The 24,825-nt window shown below is 48.5% G+C and overlaps 1 protein-coding gene across 7 annotated transcripts in view; it reads right to left on the bottom strand.

Moving 5' to 3' along the window:
• Window positions 1-24,825, bottom strand: part of STAT6 (signal transducer and activator of transcription 6) — a 1,449,539-nt gene that overhangs the window by 436,414 nt on the left and 988,300 nt on the right. The gene's annotated exons all lie outside the window — the stretch shown is intronic.

The following is a 24,825-nucleotide window of genomic DNA, read 5'->3' on the forward strand; positions in this document are numbered from 1 at the left end:
TTGGCAAGCAATGAAATGAAAATGCGCATGCAAATGGTCACACTTGTAATCGGTGACAGAGAAGGACGTTCAGGATGAGGCAGTTGCTTCCCATCAGCGAGGAGAAGGCAGGCAGAGACCAAGCAGAGGAAGGACAGAGTAGCAGAGCGTGGAAAAGGAACAAGTTACTTACCTGTAACTGTTGTTCTCCAGCATGGGTCTGGCATGGATTCACATGCTCATTAATATTCCCCATCGTCAGGCTGGGAATCCTCGGTAAAGAAAAAATCAGTATCAGTTTTGTTTCTGATCTGTCTTTCTTAGTAGTAACCAATCACTGATCTCTGGGTCATACTGCCCCCAGCCAATGACTGCCCTCTCCATAAGCCCCGCCTCTGGCAGCCATCCTCAGATTTGGTAGCATGCAAAGTGGCAGTATGACCAAGTGAAGAGCCGCAGAGGGGTAGGTGGGAGGGTTCGCATGTGAATCCATGCCAGACCCATGCTGGAGAACAACAGTTACAGGTAAGTAACTTGTTCCTTCTCCAGCATGGGGTCTGGCATGGATTCACATGCTCATGAATAAAAGAATACACAGCAGTATACACATGCACAACCACGGGAGGTGGCAAAGGCTCAACATTAAGCATTACATCCAAAACTCAACATTAAGCATCTCTTACCTCCCCACCAGGCTCACCTTAAGCGAACAGGTTGCGCAGCACTGCTTGGCCGACCCTGGACTCCTCCGTGGAGATCGATGTAGTAGAATCTTGTGAAGGTGTGCGTCGACCTCCACGTAGCAGCCCTGCAGATGTCCAGCAGGGGCACACCAGACAGGAACGCTGTGGTAGCAGCGATCGCTCTGGTCGAATGGGCTCTCGGACTGCCGGGCAGCTGTCGGTTTGCCAACGGGTGACAGTGCATGATGCAGCCGGAGAGCCATCTGGAAATGGAAGTCTTCGAGAGAGCCTTCCCTAGATTCACAGACCCAAAGTTCACAAACAGTTGTGACGTCTTCCGAAAACGCTTCGTGTGGCCCACGTAGAACTTCAGGGCTCTAGCTACATCCAGCGAGTGCAAAGTCCTGCAAAGTCCTCTCGGCCGGCGTCGAAGGCGACGGGAAGAAAACTGGCAACACGAAGGGCTCGTTGAGGTGGAAGTCCGACGGCACCTTGGGCATGAAGGAGGGGTGCGTCCTCAGCACCAACCTCGTGTCATGAAAAGTCAAGTATGGAGGCTTGCAAGATAGGGCCTGGATCTCTCCCACTCGTTGTGCGGAGGTGATGGCCACGATGACAGGAACTTCAAAGGCGCCGAATGCATAGGCTCGAATGGGGCCCCCATGAGCCTGGTCAGCACCACATTAAGCTCCCACTCCGGGGCAGGAGCCTTCACCGGCGGGAATGATCGGAATAGTCCCTTCATAAATTCCTTCACCAGGCGATGAGACCACAAGGACACCCGTCCCATAGTCCTGGTATATTGGGAGATGGCAGCCAGATGTATTTTGATGGAGGCGTGAGCCAGTCCAGCTTTGGCCAGCGACAGTAGGTACGGCAGAACTTGAGGGGCCGTAATCCGCAGAGGGTTAATCTTCTGTGCATGGCACCAGACAGAGAACCTCTTCCATTTATGATCGTAACACTTGAGAGTTGAGGACGCCCTGGCCATTTGCAAGAACCTCTCTGCAATCAGCCGGTATATTGTACCCTCCAAACTCTAGTGCTGCAGGAGCCAGGCCTGCAAGTTCAGCGACTGTGGGTCGCGATGGAGAATGGCACCTCCTTCTCTGGAGAGAAGATCTGCGTCCGCCGGCAGCTTGACTGGTGGGGACGTTGACAAGTCCAGAAGGTCCGGGAACCAGATCTGCCTCGGCCACGCCGGTGCGACGAGGATCATCCTGCACCTGGACTTCTTGAGCTGGTTGATGAGGCGGAGCAGCAACGGCAACGGAGGGAATGCGTATAGAAACAGGGGAACGAGAAAGCATCGCCCATGCTCCTCGGCTGTGGGAACCTGCTGGCGAACCTCTGGCACTTGGAGTTTGTCGCCATCGCGAACAGGCCGATCTGGGGTTTGCCCCATCGTTGGAAGAGTCGATCCACTTGATCCTGGCGCAGCTCCCACTCGTGGCACGAGCGCAGCTCCCTGCTGATTGAGTCGGCGATGGTGTTTTTTATTCCTGCCAAGTGAAGGGAACCAGAAACATCCCCTGGGCGACGGCCCAGTGCCACAGGTCCTGGGCCTCCTTGGATAGGGCTGGGGATCTGGTGCCACATTGCTTCCATATGTAAAACATTGTGGTGGTGTTGTCGGTGAAGATCCTCACCACCTTGTCCTTGAGGGACGGAAGGAACGACTTGAGAGCCCAGAACACTGCTCGGAGCTCCAGAATGTTGATGTGGAGACACCTCTCCTCCGGGAGCCAAAGGCCTCTTGCGTGGAGATCTCCGGTGTGGGCCCCCCAACCCTCCAGAGAGGCTTCTGTCGTCACCGTCTCCTGAAACGCCGGGGTTTGAAAGTCTGTGCCTGTAGTGAGGTGAGCACGGATGCCCCACCATAGGATCGCCCGACGGAAATCCTCGTCGAGAAGAATCCTGTCCTCGAAACAGCCCGTCACCTGAAGCCAGCGGGCGTCGAGGAACTCCTGTAGCGGACGCATCCGAAGTCTGCAAAGGGGTACAAAATAGATGCATGAGGACATCATCCCGAGAAGGGACTTGATGGATCTCACCCTGGCCACATCCGTGGCTAACAGGCGCCGCACCTTGCCCAGGATGGTCTTGGTCCTCTCCTCTGAAGGGGAGGCCAATTACCCCACTGTATCGAGCTTTGTTTCCAGAAACAGTGCTACTTGCGATGGAACCAGGTGGGATTTGGGGTAGTTGATGGCGAACCCCAGCTCCGTGAGCAGCTGGACGGTCTTCGCTGTGTGTTCGACGGCGAGTTCCCTTATCCTTGCCCGGATTAGCCAGTCGTTCAGGTAGGGGTAGACGTGGATCCCCTGCAGGCGCAGCCGCGCCGCCACTGGTGCCAGCCACTTGGTGAAAACCCTGGGTGCCGACTTTAATCCGAACGGTAGGGCTCTGAATTGGTAGTGGCGTCCCTGAACCACGAACCTGAGGAACTTCCTGTGCCTTTTTGGGGATGTGGAAGTAAGCATCCTTTAGGTCCAAAGACAATAGGAAGTCGCCTTCCTCCAGCTGTCCCAGCACGTGCTGGAGGGTGACAATCCTGAATTTCTGCGCCTTGATGTACTTGTTTAACCGACGCAGGTCCAGGATGGGGCACCAACCGCCTGTCTTCTTTCTGAAGAGGAAGTACCTTGAGTACACTCCGGAGCCCCGGAGCCTTCTGATGACGAGCTCGATGGCACCTTTCTTGAGCATTGCCCTTACCTCCAACAGCAGTTGAGGGACGCGATTCTCCTTCCTGGCCACGGGAGGAATGCGAGGGCACTTCTTTTGGAATTCCAGCGAGTGCCCGTTGGCTAGGGTGTCCAACACCCAACGGTCAGTGGAGATGGACTCCCACACGCTGACGAACTTCGTCAGCCGGCCTCCCACCGGGGTGCTTCGGTGGGGGCCCGACAACACGGCCGGGTCAGTCTTCCTTGGAGGCGGCTTTGCTGCCTTGGCCTCCTTGGTGACGACGGCGGGATCCCCCTTGCTTGCCGCGACCTCTGTAGGCCTCCTAGGAAGGTGAGCGGGCCGCCAGGCGGTAAGTGGAGGAGCCACCGCTGGAACCTTTGGAGGCACCCTGTCTGCCGCCGCAGCTCCGAAAGGGCTGTCGCTGTTGAAGCACCCTTAGGGCCCGGGCCGTCTCCGAGTCGGTCTTGATGGCCTGTAGAGACTTGACAACCGCCTTACCAAAAAGGTTGTTGCCGTCGAACGGCATGTCCAACACTCTGGTCTGGACGTCCTGGCGAAAGTCTGTCGCCTTGAGCCATCCTCGTCGTCGGAGGCAAACTCTGTTGCCTAGTTGGCGAAATCCGGTATCGGCAATGTCCGTTGCCACCGTTATGGCATGATCCGACGCCACCTCGTCTTCCTGCAGAATTTCTAGGGCCTCCGCCCTCTTGTCGTCAGGTAGGAAGTCTAGCAGGGGAGCCATCTTGAACCAGAGTGTTAGGCGATCCTCTGCACACCGACCCACTGCACACCAGAATACTGCTCACATTTCACCAACACCTCCTTTCAGGGTTCGAGGCTCATGTGATTCGGTTTACCCAAAGGACCGAAAGCTCCGTACCAGGTATGGTGTACGGGCTCGATTGCAACCCTTCCTGCACTGGCAGTTGCCATGGAGAACATACAGCAGAAGGGGCGGCGTTACATCTCCACGCCGATCACGTGATCCAGAGTGGCGTTCCTCACGTGACCTTGGTGGACGTCACATGACCCCGAAACACTCATTGCTTCTCAGCTGCCTTTAGACCCTGTTTGGCGTTACGTTTTGGTTTGCTTTTCTGGTTTACCTTGATTTTGGAACTCTCTCGTGGACTCCTTCGGATTACCCCTTTGTACCTTTGCTTGGAACTGTTTACCTGTTGCTGGATTTCGGACACGAACCTGACTTGCCTTCGGATCATCCTTGGTACCTTGTTGAACTTCTACGTCATTTCCTTTTTGGGATTCAAGTCACGCCTTCAGTCTTACAGGTGGTTCATCCTGCATCCACACTTGTCTGCGGTCCTCATGTTATAGGGACCGTCTCATCTGAGTCTCGAACCTCCCTCCTAGGTTTCCTGGGTTTTCCAAACATCGGATAGGTAAGGCTTTTCAGACTCTTTGGTTATCGTGATTATATACTGTAATTGCCTTGTACTTAACCGCGTTCTTTTTGACAGCAGCCTTGGTGTTCCAGAGGTTCAGTGGATCCGGGAAGTAACATCTCCCACCTGTGGCCCCAAAGGTCGCACAGCGGGTTTCTTTTAGTTCCCCTGTGCGTCACTTGAGGACGGAGGTTTCAACGGTCTACACGACACTCAACTCAGAACAGACTGAGAAGCCATATAGTCGTGTTAGATAATGCAGGGGTCCACGGAAGAACCTATAGCTGCTTTAGTTCAGGCAATTACAGTATTAAGGGCAGATATGGCCGCCGCTAATACGGTGATTCACCAAAGGTTAGATTCCATACAGAGTGTTCAGCATTCTCTCCCTGCAGACCCTGAATTCGGGGATGCTAGCACTTCAACCACACCGCCTCCGTTGGCAAGTACCCCAACTCCAGCTCCGGTGGTCCTCCCAACCCCTTCCCCTTTGGCTGCTCCTGAACGCTATCAAGGTGATCCCAAGAAGTTCAGGACTTTCATCAGTCAGTGCAAGTTACATTTCTTGTGCAGACCCCTGGCATTTCCTAATACCACCGCCAAAGCCGCTTTTGCCCTTTCCCATCTGGCCGGGACAGCTGCCGCTTGGGCTAACCCTTTATTGGAGAACAATAGCCCGGTTCTCTATGATTTTGATTTGTTAGTTCTAGAGATGTCTCGAGTCTTTGATACCAGACACAAGGCACAGTCTAGGGATTTGGAGTTGTTAGAACTAACCCAGGGTAGAGGGACTTAGATAGATTACATCACCCGGTTCAACCAATTGGTCGACATGGCCAGAAAGCAAGCGGGCGGTCATATTCTATAGGGGGTTGAATAATGCAATGAAAGATGCCTTAGCAGTAATTCCTTCCATGCCCACTCAGTATCAGGAACTAGTGGATCTTGCCCTGCAGGTGGATGCACGGCGATCAGAGCGCAGAGCTGAGTTGGGGGTTTCTTCCCACCCTACAGTTGTCAGTACCCCTGCTTCCACTACTGAAGAACCTATGCAAGTAGGAGGTTTACATAGCCCTATCACAATATCTGAGAGAGAACGTAGAAGGGTGGATAATGCATGCTTTTATTGTGGCACCACGGGACATTATGTGAAGGAATGTCCTCGACGTCCCAAGAAGAGTCAGGTTTTTCGGACGGCTCGACCTTAGATCCGGAGACCAGGTCGAGTGTTCAGTCTTCATCTCCGGGTACCCCTCTTGCCTTTGCTCGGGTCCGGCCCATCTTTGTACAGGCCACTCTTTGTCCCTCTACGGGTATTTCTCATGCAGTCACAATCATAATTGACTCAGGTGCCACTGGGAACTACATAGACATTGCATTAGCCCATTCCCTCAATCTACCTTTAGTGGTAAAAACCCGACCAGAACCTGTTCAGGCTGTAGATGGCACTGCACTAGTCTCTGGTCCCGTTAGACACTAAACTGCACCTCTATTATTGACCATACAAGACATTCACACAGAGACGTTAAGTTTTGACTTGATCACCACACCTCAATTCGGTATCATATTAGGAATACCATGGTTACGTGAACACAATCCTCTGATTAATTGGCAATCAGGCACGGTGCTCTTCGAGTCGGAGATTTGTCAGAACTATTGTCTCCCAACCCATCAAGCAACAGATACTCCGTCTCGGGCATTGGGAGCTCTTGCTCAACTCACGCTGAATGATGATGGATCAGAGGTTGTGAATTCCCACACCGTTGGGGGGGTGGTGTCAGGGATTCCATCTGAATATAAAGCTTTCGAATCAGTTTTCGATCGCGGTTCTTCCGAGGTACTTCCCCCACACAGACCATATGACTGTCCAATTGAATTAATGCCTAATTCCACCATTCCTTCGGGCAGGATTTATTCTTTGTCTCCCTCGGAAGAACAAGCATTGAAACAGTATGTACAGAACGCCCTACGACTTGGTCATATCCGCCCCTCTACTTCACCAGCTGCAAGTCCCATATTTTTTGTACCTAAGAAAGAGGGAGATTTACATCCTTGTGTGGATTATCGGCTTCTTAACGCTATCACAAAAAAAGATAGATATCCAATTCCATTAATCACACCTCTTCTGGACCACTTATCCCATGCTTCTGTTTTCACCAAGCTGGATCTTTGCGGCGCATACAACCTAGTGCGCGTTCGCGAAGGCGATGAGTGGAAAACTGCCTTTTGCACCTGTTACGGCTTGTATGAATATCTAGTCATGCCCTTCGGTCTATGCAACACCCCGGAAACATTCCAGCGTTTTAAGAATGACATATTCAGGGACATTCTGGACGTACACATGGTTGTTCATTTGGATGACATCTTGATCTTTTCACAGAATCTTGATGACCATGTAAAGCATGTCCGGGAAGTGTTGTCCCGTCTGAGGGAACATTCACTATTTGCCAAACCCGAGAAATGTCAATTCCATAAAACGTCTGTTGAGTTTCTGGGCTTCCACATTACCCCTGGGGCTTTATCCATGAACAAATCCAAGGGTAAAGCAGTCCTAGATTGGCCAGTTCCTCAAACACTCAAGTCCTTGCAGACCTTTTTGGGCTTCGCCAACTTTTATAGACGCTTTATTTCCTCCTTTTCCACAATTGTAGCCCCACTCACGGCCCTGACTAGCCCTCAGGTACCCTATCGATGGCAGAAGGAACATCAAGAATCTTTTGAGGCTTTGAAAACCGCTTTCACTACCGCACCGGTGCTCCAGCACCCCAATCCCGATCTTCCATTCATAGTTGAGGCGGATGCCTCTTCTTTTGCTCTTGGTGCGGTATTATCTCAGACATGTCCTACAACAGGCAAGTTGAACCCGGTGGCATACCACTCCCGTAAGTTTTCCAATACTGAGACCCATTATACTGTAACGGAGAAGAAACTCCTGGCTGTCATGGACGCCTTTCGTGTCTGGTGCCATCATCTTCTGGGGGCTAAGCATCCAATCACTGTATACTCAGATCATCGAAATCTACAGGATCTAGCCTCTTTAAAGTGCATCAATAGCAGACAGGTCCGGTGGCATCTTTTCTTTTCCGCTTTTGATTTCCACATTATGCATCGTCCTGGAAACTCACATGGAAAAGCGGACGCCTTGTCACGTTCTCCGGGTGGGGTCGAATTGCCAACCTTCCCTGATACGGTTCTTGGAAAGAGTCATGTGATTTGTCTTTGCACTCCCTCTTTGTCATTGTTAGATTCTGTACGAGCTTGAACGAGCAATCATTCCGACCAACTGGATTGGGACCCCGTTTATTCTGATGGTTTGCCTTTCGTGCATGAACGTCTGTTTCTTCCCACGCCTGACACTTGTAACTTGGCCCTTGAGTGGTCTCATGATGCTCCCTTTAATGCCCATCCCGGTCAAGAGCGCACTTTGGATCTCCTAAAGCGCTGGTGTTGTTGGCCCTCTATGAAGCGTGATGTGGAATGCTATGTCAATTCATGCGCTGTTTGTGCTCAGGCTAAACATCGAAGAGGACGACCAGTTGGGCTGCTGCTTCCGCTTCCGGTACCTCCAAGACCTTGGCATACACTGACAATGGATTTCGTGACCGATCTCCCCAAGATACGAGGTTTTGACACCATTTGGGTGGTGGTGGACACGTTCACAAAAATGGCTTGTTTTGTTCCTTTTAACGGTATTCCTTCGGCCCCAGTCTTGGCAGACTTGTTTTTTGAACATGTGTTCGTGTTATTTGGACTCCCTTCAGTCATTGTATCCGATCGAGGGTCGCAATTCACTTCTCGTTTTTGGAGATCATTGACTAAATTACTTGGCATCGATACCAGGTATTCTTCGGCCTATCATCCTGAGACTGATGGGCAGACCGAAAGGACGAATCAATCTATGGAGCAGTATCTTCGGTGTCTTATATTGCAGCAACAGGCCTCCCGGTTGAGCGCCTTACGGCTTGCCGAGTTCGCATACAATAATGCGGCTCATTCTGCTACAGGTTTTTCTCCTTTCTACGCCCTCTATGGGCAACACCCCAAGGTCTTGCCTGTCCCTGATGCTTCTGTCTCTTTGAATCCTGCGGCCACGGCTTGTCTTAGGGATCTGTCTGCTGTTCATGCTAGTACTGTGGTCCATTTTACTGAAGCAAAGGCTTCTATGAAGGCTCATGTTGACGGCAAGCGCCTGGCTGCTCCTCCCCTGGTGGTGGGTTCTAGGGTCTGGTTATCTTCACGTCACCTTCGCCTGGTGGGTTGTCGGAAACTTCTGCCTCATTTCGTTGGCCCATATGTGATCTCTCAGGTTGTGAATCCGGTGGCTTTTCGTCTGGTTCTCCCGAGTTCTTGGCGTATCCATCCTATTTTTCATGTTTCTCTCCTCAAACCTTGTCCTGATTCTTCCCGCCTCCGGGCCCCTGTAGCTCCGGTGTCCCTGGCCTCCCCTGATGTTTTTGAAGTGTCGCCCATTTTGGGTTCCTGCTGGTTTAGGGGTAGGCTCCAGTATTTAGTGGATTGGAAGGGTTATGGACCGGAGGAGCGTTCTTGGGTTTCCTCTTTGGATCTTGACGCTCCTCGGTTGGTGGCTCGCTTCCATAGGGATCACCCGTCCTGCCCACGGGGTCGTGGGCCCTTGGGGGGAGGGGGGGGCTATGTTAGGCGATCCTCTGCACACCGACCCACTGCACACCAGAATACTGCTCACATTTCACCAACACCTCCTTTCAGGGTTCGAGGCTCATGTGATTCGGTTTACCCAAAGGACCGAAAGCTCCGTACCAGGTATGGTGTACGGGCTCGATTGCAACCCTTCCTGCACTGGCAGTTGCCATGGAGAACATACAGCAGAAGGGGCGGCGTTACATCTCCACGCCGATCACGTGATCCAGAGTGGCGTTCCTCACGTGACCTTGGTGGACGTCACATGACCCCGAAACGCACAGTATATAAGGCTTGAGACACGGAACACTCATTGCTTCTCAGCTGTCTTCAGACCCTGTTTGGCGTTACGTTTTGGTTTGCTTTTCTGGTTTACCTTGATCTTGGAACTCTCTCGTGGACTCCTTCGGATTACCCCTTTGTACCTTTGCTTGGAACTGTTTACCTGTTGCTGGATTTCGGACACGAACCTGACTTGCCTTCGGATCATCCTTGGTACCTTGTTGAACTTCTACGTCATTTCCTTTTTGGGATTCAAGTCACGCCTTCAGTCTTACAGGTGGTTCATCCTGCATCCACACTTGTCTGCGGTCCTCATGTTATAGAGACCGTCTCATCTGAGTCTCGAACCTACCTCCTAGGTTTCCTGGGTTTTCCAAACACCGGATAGGTAAGGCTTTTCAGACTCTTTGGTTATCGTGATTATATACTGTAATTGCCTTGTACTTAACCTCGTTCTTTTTGACAGCAGCCTTGGTGTTCCAGAGGTTCCGTGGATCCGGGAAGTAACATCTCCCACCTGTGGCCCCAAAGGTTGCACAGCGGGTTTCTTTTAGTTCCCCTGTGCGTCACTTGAGGACAGAGGTTTCAACGGTCTACACGACACTCAAGTCAGAACACAGAGCTCCCTGTCGTAGCGGGCCACGATCGCTAAGGCATTGCCCGCCTTAATCGTCGCTCCAGGGAGTCCAACTTCTTGCCCTCGCTGTCCGGCGATGAAGTGGAAGTTGAAGCCGCTGCACCCGCTGCCTTCTTCTTAGCTGCTGCCGAGACGACAGTCCGGCGTGGGCTGGGCCCTGAGGCACAAGGGGGCGGCATCGGGGACTCTGTACTTCTTCTCGTACCTGTCCCTCTAGGCGGGTGTCGTGGAAGGGTTCTTGAGGACAGCAAGCCCCTCGTCCCAGATGTCGTCGAGCAAAGGCACCGCAAGGACCGATTTCCTCTTGGCCTCTCGTCGTTGGTACAGAAACCCTTCCTTTTTTTGTTCTTCAGGGCAGAGCTGGAAGAGCTTGGATGCCCTGGTTATCATGGCGTGGAAAGAGGCGGGGGGGTGATGACGGGATGTCCGCTGTGTCATCGCTGCCGTCATCGTCCGTCCCCGTCACTGTATCCGTCGCCGTATCCTCTCTAGGGTCCGGCGAGGATGAGGGGTCCACAGGTCTCGCAGGCACGAAGGGCGGAGCGGGGTGGACTCTCCTCCGCTTGTTCGGAGGGCTTCCCGACGGGCCTGGTTCTGGATCCTCCGTCGGGGTCCGTGGTAACCTCGTCCTTATCTCGGTACATAAGGATTGGATTGCCAACAAAATGGCCGCCGAGCTATCCTGGGGCTCGGGTAATGGCTGCGACGGACGGGATGGCTGCTCCACTGGGCCCTCTACGTCGCCATCGTCGCTATCTTCGATCACGTCAGCAGGGACCGCCCCCTGGGATAGAACCTTCTCGAACCTCTCGTTGAGGCCTATGAACCTCTCGTTGAGGCCTACGGAAATCTCGTTGAGGCCCTTCTCGGTTTCCACCAGCTCCTCCTCAGATGCTGATTCCGAGTCTGTAATGGCCACCGCCTTGAGAAGACCACCTTTGCAGATTCGGACTTCAGTATGCAGACAACATATTTCTCCCACAAATCACCAGCCTACAATTCCTGAGGCTTCCGAGCGTGTTCCAAATATCACAAAAACATGAATGCCTTGTCTCAATGATAACCTTTCTGTAATGATCTGCTGCCCTACTACCTTATTGAAAACTGAGGCTCTTTGGTCTCATTGATCCCTGTTTGAAAATTCCTGTGCTTCTACCTGCATGTTGTAGAAGTACTGGAAATGATACTGTACCACTCTACGAATGTCCCCCTGACAACAGAGATGTGCACCAGTGTGTAAGGAACAGATTTCATGGTCATCTTCGGACACTACTGCCGAGAGAGTGCAGTACAGTGCCGACTACTGCAACAGCCACACTTTGCAAATGGAGGGTGCCTACCTAATAACTACACCAGGGTTAAATGTGCTGCAATGTTTGTTCTTTACTGCAGCTTTTTGAAGAGGTCACAATGGTGAATCCTTTGGTATTTTAACTATGCAACACAATAAAGGAACAGGACATATCTGGAGTGGAAGGACAAATGGCCATGAAACTGCTCAACTTTACAACGGGATCCATGCATTTTTAGCTTGAAAAGGAATATTGAGTACTTATTGGCATCTTTTTCTGACCCACGGTTTAAAGTCAAGAAAAGCATAAGAGACTGTGTATACACTCCTTGTTCAGTCAAGATGGTCCTGAGAATCTTTGACAAATGTCAGCTGGGTAGTGTGAGGGAGGCATGGTATCACAAGTGGACACTGACACAAGAGCTGCAATTTTCAAAACATGTATTGATGATTTAAAAGGGGTTGGAAAATCCTATCTTGCCCTATAACTGAGATGGGAGTATTCGCGACCATCAAACAAAATAAAATACGGTCCTAGTCGGTCCTTAGTCAAAATAAAATGACCTATACTATAAAATCAAATGCCTGCCCTCTTTCTAATACAATACATGTGTAAAGGGAATGTGTAATGCAAAAAGGAAAATCAGTGTTAAAAAGAAATGTCAGTATGGATGAGTAAACTCCCTTCCCCACATTTTGTAGCATGGGTAAGGTGGCACACTTGGACCTTGCGACACACTCTGGTTTTGGACACAAGGATGCAGTTAGTTTTGTGGACTAGGGCCCACTTGGTCTTTCCACGAAAAGTCTCTAGTTTATATGCTGTACCTCTCAGCTTTCTCTCACTCCAGCTCGGGTCACCTTTTAGCTTGTAATACTGTTCAACAAAAGTATATTTCCTTCTGGTTACCACAGTTCAATATAGGTTTCCCTCCGCGGGTTCAAACCTTTCAAACACAATTTGTGGGGTTCCCTTCCCCAAGCTTCAATCACACCTTCATAGGCTTCCCTCCATCCGGCTCAAGCCTCCTTTCACTTTCTGTCCGCTGTTTCAGACTTTCGAAACAGAGGTTTTTGCTCTTACCTCGGCATGACCACTTCGACCTTCTTTCCTCAAACGTAACTTTCTCTTCTACACCAAGACCTCTTGGTAAATGTAGTTTCAGCACAGTACTTATTTCAAAGGTCAATATCTCTCACATCCAGGTTTCTCTCTGCCGGGATCAAACATTGTTTTTCAGTTCCTTTTCACTTCAGCCTCCCCGGGCTTCTCACAATCATTCACAATTTGCTACTTTGTTCAAGTCTCCCTTTTCATGTTGCCTTTCACTTTAAATCATACGTTCATTCACAGCACAGAAACTTTCCATAATGCGAGCACACCTCTCAGGACCACTCCGCTGATACAGTACCTTCAACTTCAAGAACAGTCTTTAATAAAGGTTTGTTCCATTACTTCAGACTTGTAAGCAATCGCGCAACCTTCAACGTGTGCTGTGCACGTGCCTGGCTTCTTTCAACACTCATAGGCTGTGTGGTCATAGTCTTCCACGAAGTGACGCCTCCTCCTCTCCTGCAAAGGCCGCCACCTGTAGTCTCCAGGATCCTCCATCGCTTGGTTCTCGCCTTGGAAGGGGAGCCTACTGCTTCCCGCAGCACCTGGCAGGCCCCACCCTCTTCTCTTGTTCGCTGACTGCTCAAAACATTCAACGGTCACGGGGCAATGCGGGCGTCCAGCTGATCTCCTTACACAACTCGGCATCCCTGGTGATCAGCTCTCTCAATCTCCCATGAGTCATGGCCCCGTTTTAGTTGCTCCAGAGAGAGTGCTCTGCCTGGTCTCCAGCTTCGCTTCGGAAGAAGTGCTCCTTCTCGTGCTTCGCCTGGCTCAGAGTGTGTCTCAGTGTTCCACCTTTTAACTATGTGGGGAGAGCTAATATGTATCAGGTGTTTCTAATCAAGTGTCTGACCCTGCCTTATCTTATTAGTGGGACATGTCCAATGTATTGCATGGGTGGTACTCCTTTCAGCCTAAGATATCCTCTTCCTCGACTCAGTGTTTGTGTAGGAAATGATGGGGGGTGACACTGGGAAGTTAGAATATCCTATAAAATAGGATCGGATAGGGGCATTTGGAAAGGGGGGATACCATGTCTCGCCATGGGACGCTCCGCCCCCACTCCCCGAGGACCCCTCACCCAGGTGATCCTCCCACACTTGTCCACCCCCAGGGTCTGGATCCAAAGGTGATGGCTGTGCCCTGGCCACCTGAGTAAGGGATCCCCGGAGTCTAGGCAGTGAAACACCCTCAGATTTTTCACAGTTGTGATGACGATGCACTGACATTCTGGCTTGGCAAACGGTCAGTGTGGCCACCTGTGCTTGGCTGTGGAAACCCTAACCGGTCTATTCATTTTATTTATTTTTAGATTTATAGCAGTGCACCAATCCCTCAGGCATCACGGCGCTGGTTACAGTAAGTGCAAGAGATAATCTTTAAATGAGAGACCATGCAAATGGGTTACAGTATGCAATGGTTCATCACAGGCACAGTTTGACAAAGCAACGCCTTATGGTGCGGGGGGCTACGTCAGGTATACATTTGAACAGGAGACAAAATTGCCTCAAGGAGGGTGGGGTTAAGTAAAATAGAAGCAGAACGCAAGCTGCAGGCACAAGTATATGATGCAGCATATGAAAAGAAAAAGAAGAGTCAGGAGACAGATGTACCCCAGCACAATCAGTAGGGTGCAGACGACTGCCTCACCTGGAAGTGCAGATATTGCAAGGGGTATGAAATGTGACAGCAATCACGGTTGGTGGATGCAGCAAGTGTGCATATTAAAAAGGGAGCACAACCTTAGCAGAGCATAGTTATGGGGCACGTCACAGAAATAGTATGCAATAAGTGTCTCAGAGGGAGAATCAGGACTTAGAGCCGAGGCTCAATGAGCTGTAGATGTGAAAATGTCAATGTAGATACAGATCACGACCCACTAGAGAAGAACACTGGTAGCGCTGCAACAAGATCAGGGAAGGACTAACTGAGTGCGAGGAATACTAACATGGAGAGCAGCGGCGGGAGGGCATAAAGCCATCCTTACCTTGCTACAGAGAGCGCAGTCAGCTAGGCGCCGTAGGGAGGTGAAGACCGGACCACTTACCTGCCAGAAGCCCCGGACAGCACAGACATGCAGGAATCCTTACCCGGCGATCTTCCCTAAAACAATGAACTGGCTTCTCCTGACGGCTCTGGGGAGGCTTGGGTCAGCCAAAGCTGCACCAATCCAATCGTCAGGCTGCAAAACACTCCCTCAGACCACAGCGATACTTTAAAGACGCACATGTGAGAGAGAGCTTACTTTCATAAAAATGAACTGCCATGTTATGTCTGAAGACCACAGCAGGAAGGCACACCTGGACCAGCTCTTTAGAAACTAAACAACAGATTCATCAGATGAAGTAAACTTGAGCTCCTTAAGTTAAAAGTTTACTTTTTCCTTCCTTAAAAGTTCAATTTCTCCTCACATGTTCAATTTTGGTTAAGTTTGGTTTCCTCTTTCTTTAAAGTTGTGTTGAAGTTGAGTTTTTCCTTAAGTTTAGTTAAACTTAAATGTTCCACCCAATTGCTGGCTTCTTCTTCATTCAGCCTGGTTAAGGATGATGTTGTACTCAGTGGAGCTTCTGCCCCTATCAAAGGCTAGTCCCCACCAAGAACCCTGTGCACAATTTCACATAAAAATTCCAGAGCTCAGCCCAACCCAAAGATTCAACATCTCTGGTGGTTCTGCCTCACTCAACCTGGCACTACCTAGCAGTGGCGCCCAATTCCTTGCTTCTTCTTTATTCAGCCCAGTTAACTGAGATATTGAACTCACTAGTGGCTCTGCCTCAGTCTGTTTACCTCTACCTACCAGCTGAGCTACATGAGCAATCTAGTACTGCACTCTCAAACTGGGATTTTGCCTACTTTATTTCACATTACCAGTACCAGCAGAACCATTCCTGCTTTACAGGCGCCCCCATTATTTTGTGGACTCGCCCAGTGTACCATGTCTCCCCTTTCTCTACCCTCTTCCCCAGTCACACACAAAGTTAGTGTGGTGCTGGAGCATGCGGCTCAACACAGGCAATAAGTGCATGCATGATCATTCAGTTTCACCTCCCCTGCTCAAGTAGCACCACATCCTGAACTCCACCAACAGCAGGCAATGGTGCAAGTCGTGGCAAAGCCACTGCCCTGCTTGTTGATGGTGCACTTGTGTTTGGCATTGCTGGGCCAGACACTGGTGATCGGGAGGGCATTTGTGTTGGCTCAGAATCAGGGAGGTTTCGGGGGTTGCTTGCTGTGTGGCTGTCAACAAGTGGGTTGCAGCACATCTAAGTGGGAAAATTGCTCACAAAAGATCATCATTGGAGAGGGCCGAATGCCAAAGGCTGCTGACTCTGCCTCAACCCTCCCACTCTACGCTTCAGGGGGGTCAATCTGCACCTGCGTTATGCTCCACTGGCCTTCCATCACACCCCCACCCAGCTCATTCCGTCCCACTGTAAGGAACTCATGGTGGCAACAGTAAAGACAGACAACTGATCACAGTTCAAGGGTGCTTATCAAACTCTAGAGTTAGGTTGGAAAAACCGCTAATATAAACCTAAATCTAAGATGGGAGCAAGCTACGACCATCAAATAATAATAAGGCAGTTCCAGTGGCATCTCGTCAAATAAAAAGGGCCTATACTAAGAAAAATCTATTGCCAAACCTTCCAACTAAATACAAAAGAGTGTTGGATGATATTCATATGAAAGAAAGAAGTGTTCATAAATGATAAGTCAGGATTTGGTAGCCGGGATTCTCCCTTACCCACGTTTTTAGCACGGGACAAGGTGGGACTTCAGAGCACAGCACACACTCAAGCTTTTCCCAGCACAAGCTTACAGTTCCGTTCTCAGATATCAGGACCTCTGGTGGTTGACTCTCTTTTCTATAAAAAGTCTCTGGCATCCGATGACCTGCTGCATTCAAAAAGAGTTCCTTTCCATCTGTATGTTGGGTGATGCTCTTTCACTCCTGGATTCCCCTCTTCCGGGCTCAAATCCACAAACAGTTCCTGTCTGCAAAGATCATAACAAAAAGTTATTTTCTGATTGCACTCACATCTCGTTGGGGACATGGTTTTTCACCCTTGGGTGCCCCTCTTTCGAACTCAGGCCCATCTCGAACATCAGCTTGCCTCTGACAGGTTCACTCTGGCTTGTATTAAAAAGATCTCTTCTGTTGCATTCATTTCTCGGTGGGGTGATGGTTTTTCACCCTTGGATCCCCCGCTTCTGGGCTCAGACCCTTCTCTAATGTTGCCTCCCTCCATTGGGTTCACTACTACCTTTTCTGGTGGGTGATGGCTTTTCACCCCTGGATCCCCCTCTTGCGGGCTCAGACCCTTCTCGAATGTTAGCCTCCCTCTGTTGTGTTCACTGTGGCTTTCCTCTAATCAACTTCCCTTATGACATTCACAAATCTCAATGTCTTTTTGAACAGTTCACTGTGGACATTCCTGTGCCGGGTTCACTCTTGTCAACACACTATTCATTGGGACTTCAGACTTCGCCCCCTTTTCATCTGCATCCCTCCGTCGAATTCACTCTTGTCAACGTTTGCTAATCACACCATTCCTTGAACAGTTTTTACGATTTGGGATTCACTTCCCTTAGCTTTACAATCATCTGCCGGCCAAAGTCTTTCGAATGTACAGAGGATTTTACTGGACCCCTTTATGACCACTTTGACCCCTTTCTCATGCCACTCCCAAGGCCTTATGGTACCGGTAGTTTCAACAATAGTGTAATCACCCAGAGTTTCCAGCGTGAGCACCCATGTGGTGCATGGATCCTGTGTATCTGGTTTTCCCCTCTCGTATTAACAGTTCTTTGTGGTTTTTCAGTTCAATTAGCCATATGCTACTTTCATTCAACACAGATCGGTTTATTATCGGCTCTCCCCTCGACTCACCGGCTGTGATGAACCGCTTGGCTTTTCTCCCCTCTGGAGTCAAGTTCGGTACCACAGAGGTAAGCGTCTCTCCCCGGCTTGGTTATCAGCGGTGGAGGGTCCCATGTACCGTTGACATCTTCAGCAACAAACATCGGTTATTGTTCACAGTCTTACAATTCCTTCCACGGAGGTTGCACTGGCCTGTGTTGAAAAGGGCAAGGTTGCATCTCGTTAGTACAACTATGCAAACACCTAGCATGGGAACCCATAGAAAGAGTAGCACCCATACAGGTACTTAGGGATTTTACCTTGGGCTCTGTCTTAATTAAAAAGCCCAGCAGTGAGAGCCTGGGGTAGGTGTTTGCCCAATAAAAGAGTGGAGGCACCCACCAGCAGCTCAGTTTTAGCTTAAGACCCAACCAATTATCAGACTTCCACTTTGATGTGCTAAAATATCAATTGAATGCAGGAAATGTTGGGTTGAACATCGAGAGCACACTAAAAATAAATCTGCATAGGTTTCAAAATAGCATTGAACTCCATTAACACATTAGGTTTAAAATAAATGTTGAACAAAATAGAAACATTACAGGAGTTCTGGGGAACAATGCTTCATATTTAGAAACAGCATCCCCAACTTTAAACAACCTGTTGCTCAAAAAGGACAAATCAGCTGGCTGCACTTTTGGATTCCCCAGCTGCACTCCTAATACGTTGAATTAAGAGGGAATGGTCCAAGTTGTCGAAGAGCGCAGACAAATCCAACATTGTCAATAAACCAGTGTTACCCGGTCTACCATCAGGAGAAGAGAGCCTTTAACAACTGGACGTACTAATTTGGTACCTCCAAATGGACAGAAGCCATACGTCCGGTCTCCCAGCAGCTCATGTTTTTCACCATAAGAATGAAATTGTAAGGTAGCTGCTCCATCCTTACAGCCTTGCTTCTTTGAAATTGTGTAAACGGCGAGGCCACCAAACTTAGCACTGGTTTGATGAGGATTTGAAGCTATCGTGGCCCAAATGTCGGCAGACTGAGCGGAGGTGGAGGAATTCCTCCTGTCAGTTTGACTGTATGCTCCTGTGCCAGGCCACTGCCTTGTTCCATAAGGCTATTGTTGTTGCTAAAAGTAGGTTCTACTCTAGTAAAGCAGAATCTGCTCTTAATCAACCCAGAGAATTTTTTGAGTTAATACACTCTCTATCCTCCCCTGTTGCTATGCATACAGGGATTACTCCCTCTCAGGATTTGTGCGATTTCGTCTAGGTTATTTTGTGAGAAAATCGTGCCCATCTGTGACAATATTGTGTCTTCGGGTTTGAAGACCAGTAAATATGATTCTGACCTGTCAGTGTTACCCAGCTTGTATGTGGTCTTCTTTTCCTTCATTTTCCACAGAGGATATAGTGTTAGCCACCTGTAAACTGAAATCTGCATCTACCCTGGATTCCATTCCGTTGGCTATCTGTAAGGATAACATGCCGGCCATTGCTTCATGGGTGGCTCAGGCTATCAATCATTCCTGTTGATCAGGTTTCATCCCGTCAGCTTTGCAACACGCATTGGTGACCCCTCTTTTGGAAAATGTCTCACTTGACCCCTCTTCTCCCGCCAATTTCTACCCAATTTCACTGCTACCTTTCTTTATGAGGTTATTGGAATCTTTATGTTCTCCTCTCCATAGTTCGAAACTTCTTTTTTTTATCCATTTAATTCCGGCTTTCGACCTGGCAGCGCTTTGGAGAGCGTGTTGGTCTGTGTTTTAGTTACCTTGCCCGGCTCTCTGATCAGGGTGGAGTGGGGGCACTGATACTGTTAGATCTATTAGCTTGGATACTGTCGACCACTCCATCCTGCTCAACCTGTTGGCCAGGGTGTAGATGGTCAGGTGCTATCTTGGTTTAAAGCATTTTTGTCTAATTGTGCACAATTGTGCACAATCTCTCTTTCTTCCTCCTTTCTGCTCTCTGTCAGTGCCTCTATCCTGCCAGATCCCCCATGGGCCTGCCTTGTCCCCTACTCTATTCAATGTTAACATCCAGTCAAGGATGGAGCTTGTCCACTCTCACGGCCTCCGTTGCTACTCCTATGCCAACGAAACCCAGATCATTCTGTGGCTTGATCTTTCCCAGCCCAGTTTCGTGCCTCTGTTGCGGAGTTGCTTGGAGGCAGGGGGTTGTTGGATGAGCAAAATTGACTGAAATTGAATGGGGACAAGACTTAGGCCCTGGTGGTGGGGCCCCTTCTGTCTCATCTTTACAGACCCCCTTGTTTTGGCCCCCTTCCCTCGGTTCTTTCCCTTCACTGGTGTCTATGGTGAAGGATTTAGGAGTCAAGCTGTCATCCTCACCGTCACTCGAGGCTCAGATAGGGTCTGTCTGCCAATCAGTGCACTACAAACTTAGGGTTTTGCGCATCACAGTTCCGTACCCCAGTGTTTGCAGCTCTGGTACTGGGAGAGGTAAATGACTGGAATTCCCTCTACCTGGCTCAGCTGTTATATCTGCTGCGCTATCTGCAGGTTTTGCAAAATGCTGTGGCCAGATTTGTTGATCTGGACCCCTTTTGATATGCACATCTCCCCCGCTTTACGGCAGCTGCACCGGCTTCCCCCATTATGCAAAGGTTCTAGTTTAAGTCCATGTACATTGTGTAGTGCCTTTTAAGGCATGGGGGCAGAGTATCTCCAGTGGAAATGTCACCCATATGTCGTACACCATTCAAGTTCCACGTGTGCGGCTTGCCAAGGAGGGCGGAAACGCTTTTTTCTTCTCTTCTTTGGGCTACTGCTGATCATTTTCTTTTCGTCGCTTCCTCAAATGTTACTTTTTGAATAAACTTAGAGCTTAAGTACTGTTCTGAATGACCATTATGTTGAAGTAGCACCAAGTTGCCTTTGGGCGTACGCTGTGCTTTATAAGTGCTTTTAACATAATATCCAGAACCTTTTAAAGAAAAGAAACATAGGAAATCGACCAATATATCTCAGATACTCTTTGGCTTTAGTGTGGCCTTTTTAAGAAGGATTTAGCCCAAGCTTGCTTTATGTTGTCACGGACAGTGAACTCTCTAAAAGAAGCTGTGATTATAGGGATTAAGGCATCTACGCAATCCATGATGATATTAGCAGGACACAGATCTTCAGGACAATGAATGGATTTCATACACTTAAAGATTGCCTTATTTTCCAGGAAAAACCCCAAATTGTCCATCTGACTAGAAGGAAAGGAAAAGGTACTGAGTCCTCCACTGGAGCAGAACCAGCATGTATGCAGTTAGTGTTGCTAGAAGGCACGCTCCATGTTCTCAAATTTATTTTGACAATATGATTTAATCAGTGCTGCAATAAAGGCGGTTATCGGCAGGAGCTAGAGGAGAACGACATGTTTGTTCTTTCTTCTTGCCGCTGAGAAGCCCCACAGAGGCAGAGCTTACCGAGGGGAGGACTATATATACTCTGTTCTGTGCCGAAGCATGTGCAAAGTGCAGCAACAAGTGCCGTTATCGGCAGTTGTCGGTGACTACAGAAGACACCCCTGCTTTACCCCGAGTGAGTCACTCGTTTCACCCCTTTATTATGCATATTAACTGTACATAAGCTCACATTTTAACTATCACACACTCTGCTGTTCCCTAGTGGTGCTAAGTTCCAACAAACCCCTAGTTTATTCGAATTAACTGGTATGTATTCCCTAAGAATAAGAAGTCACAGCTTAATTCCACTCCGCCACCCTAGAGGCTCTGCCACAATCTTCATCAGCTGTCTTCTTGGGAGGGGAACATGGGTCATCCCCACCGTTGCCACAAGAACAACATGATGCACAATACCCACTTAGAAAGAAATCAGTGTTGAAACTTACAGATTTGTACTAAAATAAATCAGTTCCTGTCTCTGCGAATATACATCAAGCGGCAAGCACTAACGTGTAGGAGGTTACCCTCTGCTCAGTGGCATGAAAGCGTACTTTAAAAGTAGGACGAGAACAATTAAATTGAATTACTCGCTGAATTTCCGAAAGATAATCTTTCACATGACCCATTTAGCGAGTCACCAATGTTTTTCAATTCCTTGCAAAGATCTTCCCATCAAATGGGATCATAAATCTCCAGGGTTTGAGCCCTCTGCATTTCTTATTATCCAATTCCAATTCCTTTGACCTCTCCTCATTTAATGGACTCTGGAAACCATCCTCAAGTTGTGGGGTCATCTACCCTGTTTGCCCTGAACTTGCTGTTAAAAGCTCTAAGAGAATATTAACAATGATCTGAAAAACAATACTTCAGTATTATATTCACTGAGCTCCAAAGGTGCTTTTCTGTATGGCGTTGTTTTTGGCCAAAGAAATCAGCCTGCTAATATTAACAAGAGGGCCATGGGGGAATGAATGGTCATGAAAGATACACCACTATTTTAAGTAGATCATAATAAAATAACTCCAAGAGAAGAAGAGGAGGCTTTTCAACGGGCCCATGAAATCACCTACTTCATCGAAGACAATCACTTAAAATGGAAATACAAAGAAATTATCCTTTTTTACTAAAAACACTTGGATGTTACCATAAACGAAAAAAACAATAAAACCTCAAAAAAATCTAGGCCAAATAGGAATAGCAGGTGTAAAACATTTCTTAGAAATCTACGTGCAAGAGCTCTCGATTCAGACCCTTGTCTGCAAACTACCAATAACACTGAAAACTTTACTCTAAGAACTAGGAAAATGTCCAATAATAAATCGAAGTAAAAACATAATAAAGGCAAAGTCTTCAGTCGATCTGGCAACGCCTCATATTAGTTGTCTAACCAAGAAGACTTCTAATACTTCTGGGTCCTGATCACTAATGAGCGCTGCAGATAAGGAGAGGATGTTAACTGAAGTCTAACATTGATTAACCAGAGTGATATTAAACCATATTCTGATGATGATGATAATTAATTTCATCCTCCTTTCAAGGTAATTCAGCAGACGGAAGAACCACAAACAAAGAAAGCACCTACAGTATTCTTGACTTTGGCACTAAAGCGAGAAATATTTCTAAAGAGAAAGCTTCATTAGTAAATGTTCTTGATATACATTCACCTTTGAAGTCAACCTTGCAGTTGAAGGAACAACAAGCCAAAACAGCTGTTCCTGAATTCAATAGTCCTTGGCAGAATAATTAGGGCTCTTAAATCAGTCAGTGGCATTACCATCCTCTGTAGGTGCCACTTCGTCTAACTCATCTCCAGGAAGTGGGAAATTATAGAATGGCTATTTCATAGCAATTTTAAATCGACAATCTGTTTTGGCTTTTTGCCATGAAATTCCAAAACTAACAAACTCGAAGGGCACGGACTTCATCGACTTTATAGAGAATCAAATAACACATAGTCATGGTTTATTTGTATTCAAACCCAATTTGCAACACTGTTAGCTAAAACAGGCATATTATGGGGTTGAAATTGGAAATCATGAAGTAGGAGCTGAAAATAGCTCCTGGGTGTCAGGAATTTTACTCCGACTAGCAGCTACTCAAATAAAGCAGGAGCATTAAAATGAAGCTTCATTCATATGTTCTTAAAATAGACTACACCTAGTGGAAAGCATTTTTAAAAGACTGGCAGCATAAGAAGAATAAAGGTCCACCAGAGACGGAAGCAATGCTTACTTTGTGAAGCTATTCAACATTGGAAACTTGTGCCACATGAAACAGATGAGAAAACATAAGTAGGCATTGCCATTTCTAAAACCAGTGTAGGAAAGCCCCTAGATGCTCACATAAGAAAAAATACAACCCACTATGGAAAAAGGCCCAATACACCGCTTGCAATGATGAGGTTTATTTCCACACAAAAATGGGAAACGGCAACAAAGAACTCTGCTGCCGCGGAACATTCTGGAAAAATATGCTTGAGCAGTACATTATGAAGGCACTAAGAATCATCAGTGACATCACATGCAGTAAAAACCTGCATCGCTGGTTGGTGAGACCCTATACATGGACAGCCTGCTCAATAGGGAATGCCAGGCTATTGGTCCCACCCCTGTCCATCCATCTTCCCCCACATGGGTAATGTTGCATTCGTCATCGGGCACAAGCTGGGCAGTTGCCAATTATTTGCAAACTTAACAACACATCTCTATCTATGTAGCAGTGCACTTGGTATGAGCAAGCATGGGCTGGTGGTACCCCACCTCCCCCAAGGTCATACTAACTCAAACACTTCACCCGCGCCCAGGCAGGGCAGCACCTCTCCAAGGTATTCCGCCCTCATTCTGGGCTATCATTTCATCCCTCCCAGCACCTCGCAGCACAAATTACTTGACCTAGAAGTGAAGGCAGGACAGCTCTATCTTTGGATCTTTTTGATCGATTGGGGGTCTAAGAGGCTTATGATCACTGGTCTGGGGTTGACTTTTACCTTTGAATTCAGAGGCCCTAAAGATAGGGCATTTGGGTACTGCAACATAGGATAGGGACTGGTAGGGATTGGAGGCCTGTGCCCTCCTTCCTGTGGGATAATATCGTACAAAGATACACAGCACTCCACCCATGGCCTTGCAGGGGACATTCTTCCCACGGCGCGAAGGCTGGCTTCTTTTTAGACAATTAAGGATTTATGGATCTCTGTAGCTTTGGCCTTTCTCAAAAGTGTCTGGGATACAAGCTATTCCTTATTTCATGTTCCCGGCCTAGGCCTGGAGTGCGGACTACTGAACTACGTTTAAGCTTTGTGTTCCAATAAGGCTGGTAATGCGGAAAATAGCTGCTATTCCTGCATGGGCACTACATCAACAAAGCATGTAATAATGTAATTATGCAGACGCCTTTAAGGGCATCCCCATCCCCACTGGCCTCTTATATTACCTTTCACAGTTTTTGCCTTATTCTGAAGCGCTTGGGGTTCTGGGAAGATTGTGTCACCTTCCCACCATTCCCCCCTTTCGTTAATTCTACATTAACAAACTCCCCGCTAAGCCCATGTTTACTTGTCCTCCAGTAGCGTTCATCCTCCAACCTCTCAGCCTCCAAGTAAGGCGGTGATCCCTTCTTTGGAACCCATGCTCTACATGTGTGATGCAAACTCTGGCCAGATTAGGCATACTCCTCAGGGGTACAAGTCATATATATTTATACAGCCCCCATCACCTGCTAGATCCACCCAGTGTTCTATATAATGTTCGGGGTCAGGTGTGAGTGTAGTGATAGTCTCGGGAGGATGCAAGCGCT

This window comes from Ambystoma mexicanum, chromosome 3q (assembly GCF_040938575.1).
Source record: "Ambystoma mexicanum isolate Mex_15411 chromosome 3q, UKY_AmexF1_1, whole genome shotgun sequence".
NCBI classification, from domain to species: domain Eukaryota; kingdom Metazoa; phylum Chordata; class Amphibia; order Caudata; family Ambystomatidae; genus Ambystoma; species Ambystoma mexicanum.